We start from the raw sequence: 10,460 nt of genomic DNA, 5'->3' as shown, positions 1-10,460 counted from the left end.
AAGATTATTATTAGGGCCCAAGCAGCGTAGGGTGCGAAGGACCCTATTTTTATTGGAAGGATTCGTTATTATTATTAGGGCCCAAGCATCGTAGGGTGCGAAGGACCCTATTGTTATTGTAAAGATTATTATTAGGGCCCAAGCACCGTAGGGTGCGAAGGACCCTATTGTTATTGTAAAGATTATTATTAGGGCCCAAGCACCGTAGGGTGCGAAGGACCCTATTGTTATTGTAAGGATTATTATTATTAGGGGCCAAGCACCATAGGGTGCGAAGGACCCTATTGTTATTGGAAGGATTATTATTAGGGCCCAAGCACCGTAGGGTGCGAAGGACCCTGTTGTTATTGGAAGGATTATTATTATTATTAGGGCCCAAGCACCGTAGGGTGCGGAGGACCCTATTGTTATTGGAAGGATTATTATTATTATTATTATTAGGGTCCAAGCACTGTAGGGTGTGAAGGACCCTATTGTTATTGGAAGGATTATTATTATTATTATTATTAGGGCCCAAGCACCATAGGGTGCAAAGGACCCTATTGTTATTGGAAGGATTATTAGGGCCCAAGCACCGTAGGGTGCGAAGGACCCTATTGTTATTGGAAGGATTATTATTAGGGCCCAAGCACCGTAGGGTGCGAAGGACCGTATTGTTATTGGAAGGATTATGAGGGCCCAAGCACCGTAGGGTGTGAAGGACCCTATTGTTATTGGAAGGATTATTAGGGCCCAAGCACCGTAGGGTGCGAAGGACCCTATTGTTATTGGAAGGATTATTATTAGGGCCCAAGCACCGTAGGGTGCGAAGGACCCTATTGTTATTGGAAGGATTATTATTATTATTATTAGTAGGGCCCAAGCACCATAGGGTGCAAAGGACCCTATTGTTATTGGAAGGATTATTAGGGCCCAAGCACCGTAGGGTGCGAAGGACCCTATTGTTATTGGAAGGATTATTATTAGGGCCCAAGCACCGTAGGGTGCGAAGGACCGTATTGTTATTGGAAGGATTATGAGGGCCCAAGCACCGTAGGGTGTGAAGGACCCTATTGTTATTGGAAGGATTATTAGGGCCCAAGCACCGTAGGGTGCGAAGGACCCTATTGTTATTGGAAGGATTATTATTAGGGCCCAAGCACCGTAGGGTGCGAAGGACCGTATTGTTATTGGAAGGATTATGAGGGCCCAAGCACCGTAGGGTGTGAAGGACCCTATTGTTATTGGAAGGATTATTATTATTATTATTATTAGGGCCCAAGCACCGTAGGGTGCGAAGGACCCTATTGTTATTGGAAGGATTATTAGGGCCCAAGCACCGTAGGGTGCGAAGGACCCTATTGTTATTGGAAGGATTATTATTATTATTATTAGGGCCCAAGCACCGTAGGGTGCGAAGGACCCTATTGTTATTGTAAAGATTATTATTATTATTATTATTATTATTATTATTATTCTTTCTCTTCCGTCAAATGGGCATTTTTGAGGGCCTTGCCCTGGCTAAAAAGTCTTGGAATTTTTCAGACACATCAGAAGTGGTGGCCGTCAGGATCTATCAGATGCTCAGACCTGGGTGTGGCCGAGGGACTCCACAGCGCCCCCTATTGCGCTGTCCCCCCCCCCCCCCCGCATTGTTGTCTATTGTGGGCAGGCACTTTGAGCTACATGAACATAATTTGGTAGGCATGTGTGGCTCCTCAATTGAAACACATTTCTCATTCGCATTGATGCAAATATGCGAACAGGAAGTCAGCCATTTTGAATTTTGTGCGTTTTCACATGTACTACACTTTTAAGTACTCCTCCTAGGCGGTTCATCGCATTCACACCAAATGTGGTAAGAATGGTCTCAAGATAGTCATGATTCTAAATTGCCAGGATATTTTTGATATCTCAAACGGTATGGTCATGGCGAGGCGTACAATTTTTATGTCACGCCGCGCCAAAAGGAAGTGGCCATAATTTTGTGGTTTACATCGTCTGATCTGGCTGATATTTCACAAATATGTTCATTGTGTGAGTATACTCACATCCATGTCCCAAGAAGAAGTCAATGTTATAGCGCCACCATCTGGCAACAGGAAGTGAGGTTTTTATCATATTTGTATGTGTTCCTGCTAGGGTATTCATCACATTCACACCAAATGAAGTCAGCATGATCTTAGGATAGTCCTGACCCTAAAATCCAAACAGATTTTTAATATCTCAAATGGTTTGGCAATGGCGAGGCGTACAATACACACGTTACGAGCGAAAACAGGAAGTGGGCTTAATTCCGTTCTACATCGTCTGATTGGGCTGAAATTTTACAGATATATTCACTGTTGGAGTGCAATCACATCCATATCCACATTCATCTGGGCGTGGCTACGCAGCGCCCCCTATGGTTCTTTTCTAATATTGTGGACATATACTTTCACGTAAATTCACCGAATATGGTATGCATATGGGTCTCCTCAAGACACACACATTTCTCATTTGCATCCCTTAACTTTTCCAAACAGGAAGTGAGCTATTCTGGATTTTGTGTGTTTTTAAGTGTTTTTACACGTACCAAACTCTGAAATACTCCTCCTAGGGAGTTCATCACATTCACACCAAATGTGGTGCGAATGGTCTCAGGATAATCCTGATGCTAAATTGAAAGGATATTTCTGATGTGTGAAACGGTACGGCTATGGCGAGGCGTACAATTTGAGGTCTCGCCGCGGCAACAGGAAGTGGTCGTAATTTCATTCTAGATGGTCTGATCTGGTTGATATTACACAGATATGTTCGTTGTGGGAGTGTAATCACATCCATATCCCAAAAATGACTCAATGTTTTAGCGCCACCATCTGGCAACAGGAAGTGGCTGTAATTTTACTTGACATCTTCCGATGTGGCCGAAAATTTAGAAATATGTATATTGTTGGAGTGTAATTAAATCCATATTCCAAAAACGACTCAATGTTATAGCGCCACCATCTGGAAACTAGAACATTGAATTGACCTTAATTTCACTCAACATCTTCCGATGTGGCTGAAAATTTAGAAATAGGTTTATTATTGGAGTGTAATCAAATTCAAAAACCATACACGGCTCAATATCATAGCGCCACCATCTGACAACAGGAAGTGAGTCTCATATCATTGATGCATTCCAATAGCAACACCACCATCTTCATTGATCAAAGGGGAATTCCTGTGCATACTATACATTGCCAAGGAAGGTGATTATTTCCAAAGTGTGTACATATTGTTAAACATGTCATTGGCACAACTATGCCACCAAGGCGGTTGCGCCCATGGTGCTTGGGCCCGTTCATTGCTGCTTGCAGCTATATTTAGGGCCCAAGCACCGTAGGGTGCGAAGGACCCTATTGTTATTGGAAGGATTATTATTAGGGCCCAAGCACCGTAGGGTGCGAAGGACCCTATTGTTATTGTAAAGATTATTATTATTATTATTATTAGGGCCCAAGCACCGAAGGGTGCGAAGGACCCTATTGTTATTGGAAGGATTATTATTATTATTATTATTATTATTCTTTTTCTTCAGGCAAATGGGCTTTTTTGAGGGCCTTGCCATGCGTAAAAAGTCTTGACATTTTGCACACACATCAGAAGTGGTTGCTGTCAGGAGCTCTCAGATGCTCAGACCTGGGCGTGGCCGAGGGACTCCACAGCGCCCCCTATCGCATTGTTTTCTATTGTGGGCAGGCACTTTGAGTTACCTGCACCTAATTTGGTGGCCATATAGCGCTCCTCGGTCCAAACACATTTCTCATTCGGATCTAATCAAATATCCAAACAGGAAGTCAGCCATTTTGGTTTTTCTGAGTTTTACACGTACTACACTTTTAAGTACTCCTCCTAGGGGGTTCATCGCATTCACACCAACGGTGGTCAGAATGGTCTCAGGATAGTCATGATGCTAAATTGCCAGGATATTTTTGATAGCTCAAACGGGACGGTCATGGGGAGGAGTACAATTTTTATGTCACGCCGCGCCAACAGGAAGTGGCCATAATTTCATGGTCTACATTGTCTGATCTGGCTGATATTTTAGAAATTTGTTTATTGTTGGAGTGTAATCACATCCATATCCCAAGAACAGGTCAATGTTATAGCGCCACCATCTGGCAACAGGAAGTGAGGTCTTTAACATATTTGTATGCATTCCTGCTAGGGCATTCAGCACATTCACACCAAATGCGGTCAGCATGATCTTAAGATAGTCCTTACGCTAAGTTGTGAAGGGATTTTTGATATCTCAAACGGTATGGAAATGGCGAGTCGTACAGTACACATATTGCGTGCAAAAAAATGACTTTTTTTTCGACATCGTCCGATCTGGCTGATATTTTACAAGTATGTTCACTGTAGCAGTACAATATCAGACATATACATATCAATCGGGGCGTGGCTAGACAGCGCCCCCTATAATTATTATTCTCTTTTTTTTAAATGTATTTTGCATTTTTGAGGTTCTTGCCATGGATGGAAACTCACAGAATTTTGCACACACATGAGAAGTGTTGGCTGTCAGGATGTATCAGATGCTCAGACCTGGGCGTGGCCAAGGGACTCCACAGCGCCCCCTAATGCTTTGTCTTCTATTGTGGACAGGCACTTTGAGCTACCTTCACCTAATTTGGTATGCATGTGGGGCTCCTCTGGACAAACACATTTCTCATTCGCATCGAATCAAATATGTAAACAGGAAGTCAGCCATTTTGAATTTTGTGCATTTTACACGTACTACACTTTTAAGTACTCCTCCTAGGGGGTTCATTGCATTCACACGAAATGTAGTCAAAGTGGTCTCAGGATAGTCATGATACTAATTCCAAAGGATATTTTTGATATCTCAAACGGTATGGTCATGGGGAGGCGTACAATTTTCATGTCACGCCGCGCCAACAGGAAGTTGCCATAAATTCATGGTCTACATTGTCTGATCTGGCTGATATTTTACAAATATGTTCACTGTTAGAGTGTAATCACATCCATATACCAAGAAGAAATCAATGTTATAGCGCCACCATCTGGCAACGGACGTGAGGTTTTTATCATGTTTGTATGCGTTCCTGCTAAGGTATTCATCACATTCACACCAAATGTAGTCATCATGATCTTAGAATAGTCCTGACCCTAAATGACGAAAGGATTTTTGATATCGCAAACGGTTTGGCAATGGCGAGGCGTATAATACACACGTTACGCCCAAAAACAGGAAGTGGGCTTAATTCCGTTCTACATCATCTGATCGGGCTGATATTTTACAAATATATTCACTTTTGGAGTGCAATCACATCCATATCCACATTCATCTGGGCGTGGCTACACAGCGCCCCCTATGGCTTTTTTCTAATATTGTGGACATATACTTTCACGTAAATGCACCACGTCTGGTAGGCATAAGGGTCTCCTCAAGACACACACATTTCTCATTTGCATCCCTTAACTTTTCCCAACAGGAAGTGAGCTATTTTGGATTTTTGTGTGTTTTTAAGTGTTTTTTCACGTACCAAACTTTGAAATACTCTTCCTAGGGGGTTCATCACATTCACACAAAATGTGGTCAGCATGATATTATAGCCCTGACACACAACTATGAACTGATTTTTAATATCTTGGAATGGTATGGCTATGGTCAGCCTTAAAATTAACTTGTAATGCTGCCCAAATAGGAAAATTATATATTAAATAATTTCAAAAAGGTATTAAATTCTACATTGCCTGATTTTGAGGCTACATCTTTTCACATATGTTCATTGTTGGAGTGTCATCACATCCATTAAGCAATAATAGTTTACTATTTTCGCTGGAGACTCATTATCTCCAGTCTTAAAACTTCAACTCAAGTCGCAACTGACTCTCCCATTTCTAATACGCGACTGCCATCTAGTGGCAAAGGTTAGTATTCTTTCTAATTTTCGGTATGGTTTCTCTTTCTTGGATGAAGTGATTTCTCAACGACAAGTTTTGTTTCTTTTTGCGAGCCAGTAACCATAACGATGTATGAGTAACAGCGGCAGCCTAGATGACAAAATGTACTGAAAACACCCAGCCCACAGCAACGTTTTTTCTCATCTATCTTAATTAACTCGATTGAATAACTAAAATAAAAAACAGGCTTTTACTGGCAGGAAAGTATCATATATTTAAAAGATTAACACATATAATGCATATATTGCTTTGACGTTCAATGTTATTTGGATTTAAAAAAAACCGTATTGTAGCATTTTAAGGACTCAATACAAAACAGCTGTTCGGAAAGTTGGCTTGAAAACCAAGAAGCCTTATTAAGGAATTCGAGCCGTTTCTATTTGACTTCATTCGATTGAAGTGAATGCCGTAACCCAATTAAATGTAATTCGCGTCGGAATACACATAATAGCCTACACTGTCAACGTGAAATACAAATATATAGAGGTTTAAATCGATCCTGTATTGGGACATTTGTTATGATGGCTGGTGCAACGGGCATTTTCGGTACCGTTGACCATAATCGAATGCTAGCATTTATATCATTACACTGACCAAGTCCTGTTAAAAAGCACATTTTTGGTTCCTTTGTGGAAACAGTGAAGTTGTCTACACAATCTGTTCTACTCACAGACTAACTGCGTCGCTGTAACTTCCCCCCATTTCTGATACGGCGATTCAATTTATTGGCAGAAAGTGGTACTTTCATTTTTTTCTTCCTTCAAGTGATTTTTCAACGATAGGTTTTTGTTTTTTTCTAGCGAGCCAGTAGGCATAACGATGTATGATTTACAGCTGCAGCCTACGTGACAAAATGTATTGACAACACCCAGCCCGACGTTTCTTTGCATCTATTTTCATTACATGAATTGAATAACTAAAATAAATATTAAAGACATTTAAAGACTTAAAGACAGGCTTTAACTGGCAGGAGAGTATCATATTTTTAAAAGATTAACACATGAAGTCAAAAAGAAACTTTAGCGTCTGAGGTGGCTCTGCTCGAACGCTGTGTTAACATGAGACCGTTTTGTTCAACAAAGGTATCACATGCAGGTCGTTGCGAGATGACACGCACGGGCTAACAGCAGCCAGCCAGTCCACTGTCTGTGTGAGTCAAAAAACAGGTCAGCTACGTTGGTTTACATGAATAGAAAACTTTCAGTTAAATCGCCAGCTATGTTAGTTTATTAGGCTTGTCATTAAACACGAATTAAGAGAACATACAATTTCGCTAGGAATGGTAAATTAATATGAAAATACTGTATTGAGGGCAGAGAGTTGGCATCTCTTTTAGATTTGGCTGAACAAATGCGTTTCAGGCAGCATAATTACCAGTGAAATGGAAAAGAATGATGCTGGTTAACTAGACGTTTCGTGCAATATTATCCGACACTACGTAGAGAAATTATTAAACCAAGATAAAAGGAGACATTTGGCCAATAGATGGCACCCGTGTATGAGCGGGCAGTATAGCGTAATGGTTAGGGCGGTGGATTAAGGCACGCAAATTCAGCCGTTCGATCCCCGCTGCAGCCACAATGAATTTGAATAGGTTCTTGAAGCCAATTGTTTTCATTTTGAGTGCATATTTATGGCCGAATGACTTCTCAAGCGTAAATTGTGCCTCCCCGTGTAAAAACTATGGAAATTAATTAATCTCTGCTCTCCATACAGGACTGTAGCATGTTATCACAATGTGCAAGCAAGAAGTAATTTTTGTTTCATTCTACATTGTCTGATGTGGCAAAAACTTCACACGTTCATTTTTGGAGTGTAATCTCATCAATATACCAAGACAAGCTCAATGGCATAGCGCCACCATCTGGCAACAGGAAGTGGCTTTAATTTTACTTGACATCTTCCAATTTGGCTGAAAATGTAGAAATATGTTAATTATTGGAGTGTAATCAAATCCATAAACCATACACGGCTCAATATTATAGCGCCAGCATCTGGCAACAGGAAGTGGCTTTAATTTTACTCGACATCTTCCAATTTGGCTGAAAATGTACAAATATGTTCATTTTTGGAGTGAAATCAAATCCATAAACCATACACAGCTCAATATTATAGCGCCACCATCTGGCAATAGGAAGTGAGGCTTATATCATTGATGCATTCCAATAGCAGCAGCAACATCTTCATTGATCAAAGGGGAATTCCTGTGCACACTATTCGTTGTCCAGGAAGGTGATTATTTCCAAAGTGTGTACATATTGTGAAAAATGTCATTGGCACAACTGTGCCACCAAGGCGGTTGCGCCCATGGTGCTTGGGCCCGTTCATTGCTGCTTGCAGCTATATTTAGGGCCCAAGCACCGTAGGGTGCGAAGGACCCTATTGTTATTGGAAGGATTATTATTATTATTATTATTATTATTATTAGGGCCCAAGCACCGTAGGGTGCGAAGGACCCTATTGTTATTGGAAGGATTATTATTATTATTATTATTATTATTATTATTATTATTCTTTTTCTTCAGGCAAATGGGCTTTTTTGAGGGCCTTGCCATGGGTAAAAAGTCTTGACATTTTGCCCACACATCAGAAGTGGTTGCTGTCAGGAGCTCTCAGATGCTCAGACCTGGGCGTCGCCGAGGGACTCCACAGCGCCCCCTATCGCATTGTCTTCTATTGTGGGCAGGCACTTTGAGCTACCTGCACCTAATTTGGTGGCCATATAGCGCTCCTCAGTCCAAACACATTTTTCATTCGGATCTAATCAAATATCCAAACAGGAAGTCAGCCATTTTGGATTTTCTGAGTTTTACATGTACTACACTTTTAAGTACTCCTCCTAGGGGGTTCATCGCATTCACACCACCTGTGGTCAGAATGGTCTCAGGATAGTCATGATGCTAAATTGCCAGGATATTTTTGATAGCTCAAACGGGACGGTCATGGGGAGGAGTACAATTTTTATGTCACGCCGCGCCAACAGGAAGTGGCCATAATTTCATGGTCTACATCGTCTGATCTGGCTGATATTTTAGAAATACGTTTATTGTTGGACTATAATCACATCCATATCCCAAGAACAGGTCAATGTTATAGCGCCACCATCTGGCAACAGGAAGTGAGGTCTTTAACATATTTGTATGCATTCCTGCTAGGGCATTAAGCACATTCACACCAAATGCGGTCAGCATGATCTTAAGATAGTCCTTACGCTAAGTTGTGAAGGGATTTTTGATATCTCAAACGGTATGGAAATGGCGAGTCGTACAGTACACATATTGCGTGCAAAAAAATGACTTTTTTTTCGACATCGTCCGATCTGGCTGATATTTTACAAATATGTTCACTGTAGCAGTACAATATCAGATATATACATATCAATCAGGGCGTGGCTAGACAGCGCCCCCTATAATTATTATTCTCTTTTTTTTCAATGTATTTTGCATTTTTCAGGTGCTTACCATGGATGGAAACTCACAGAATTTTGCACACACATGAGAAGTGTTGGCTGTCAGGACGTATCAGATGCTCAGACCTGGGCGTGGCCAAGGGACTCCACAGCGCCCCCTAATGCTTTGTCTTCTATTGTGGACAGGCACTTTGAGCTACCTTCACCTAATTTGGTATGCATGTGGGGCTCCTCTGGACAAACACATTTCTCATTCGTATCGAATCAAATATGTAAACAGGAAGTCAGCCATTTTGAATTTTGTGCATTTTACACGTACTACACTTTTAAGTACTCCTCCTAGGGGGTTCACTGCATTCACACGAAATGTGGTCAAAGTGGTCTCAGGATAGTCATGATACTAATTCCAAAGGATATTTTTGATATCTCAAACGGTATGGTCATGGCGAGGCGTACAATTTTCATGTCACGCCGCGCCAACAGGAAGTTGCCATAAATTCATGGTCTACATTGTCTGATCTGGCTGATATTTTACAAATATGTTCACTGTTAGAGTGTAATCACATCCAAATACCAAGAAGAAATCAATGTTATAGCGCCACCATCTGGCAACGGACGTGAGGTTTTTATCATGTTTGTATGCGTTCCTGCTAAGGTATTCATCACATTCACACCAAATGTAGTCATCATGATCTTAGAATAGTCCTGACCCTAAATGACGAAAGGATTTTTGATATCTCAAACGGTTTGGCAATGGCGAGGCGTATAATACACACGTTACGCCCAAAAACAGGAAGTGGGCTTAATTCCGTTCTACATCATCTGATCGGGCTGATATTTTACAAATATATTCACTTTTGGAGTGCAATCACATCCATATCCACATTCATCTGGGCGTGGCTACACAGCGCCCCCTATGGCTTTTTTCTAATATTGTGGACATATACTTTCACGTAAATGCACCACGTCTGGTAGGCATAAGGGTCTCCTCAAGACACACACATTTCTCATTTGCATCCCTTAACTTTTCCCAACAGGAAGTGAGCTATTTTGGATTTTGTGTGTTTTTAAGTGTTTTTTCACGTACCAAACTTTGAAATACTCTTCCTAGGGGGTT

The sequence above is a fragment of the Conger conger genome, chromosome 3 (assembly GCF_963514075.1).
Source record: "Conger conger chromosome 3, fConCon1.1, whole genome shotgun sequence".
In the NCBI taxonomy this organism is placed as follows: Eukaryota; Metazoa; Chordata; class Actinopteri; order Anguilliformes; family Congridae; genus Conger; species Conger conger.
Note: the sequence above shows the minus strand (reverse complement) of the source record.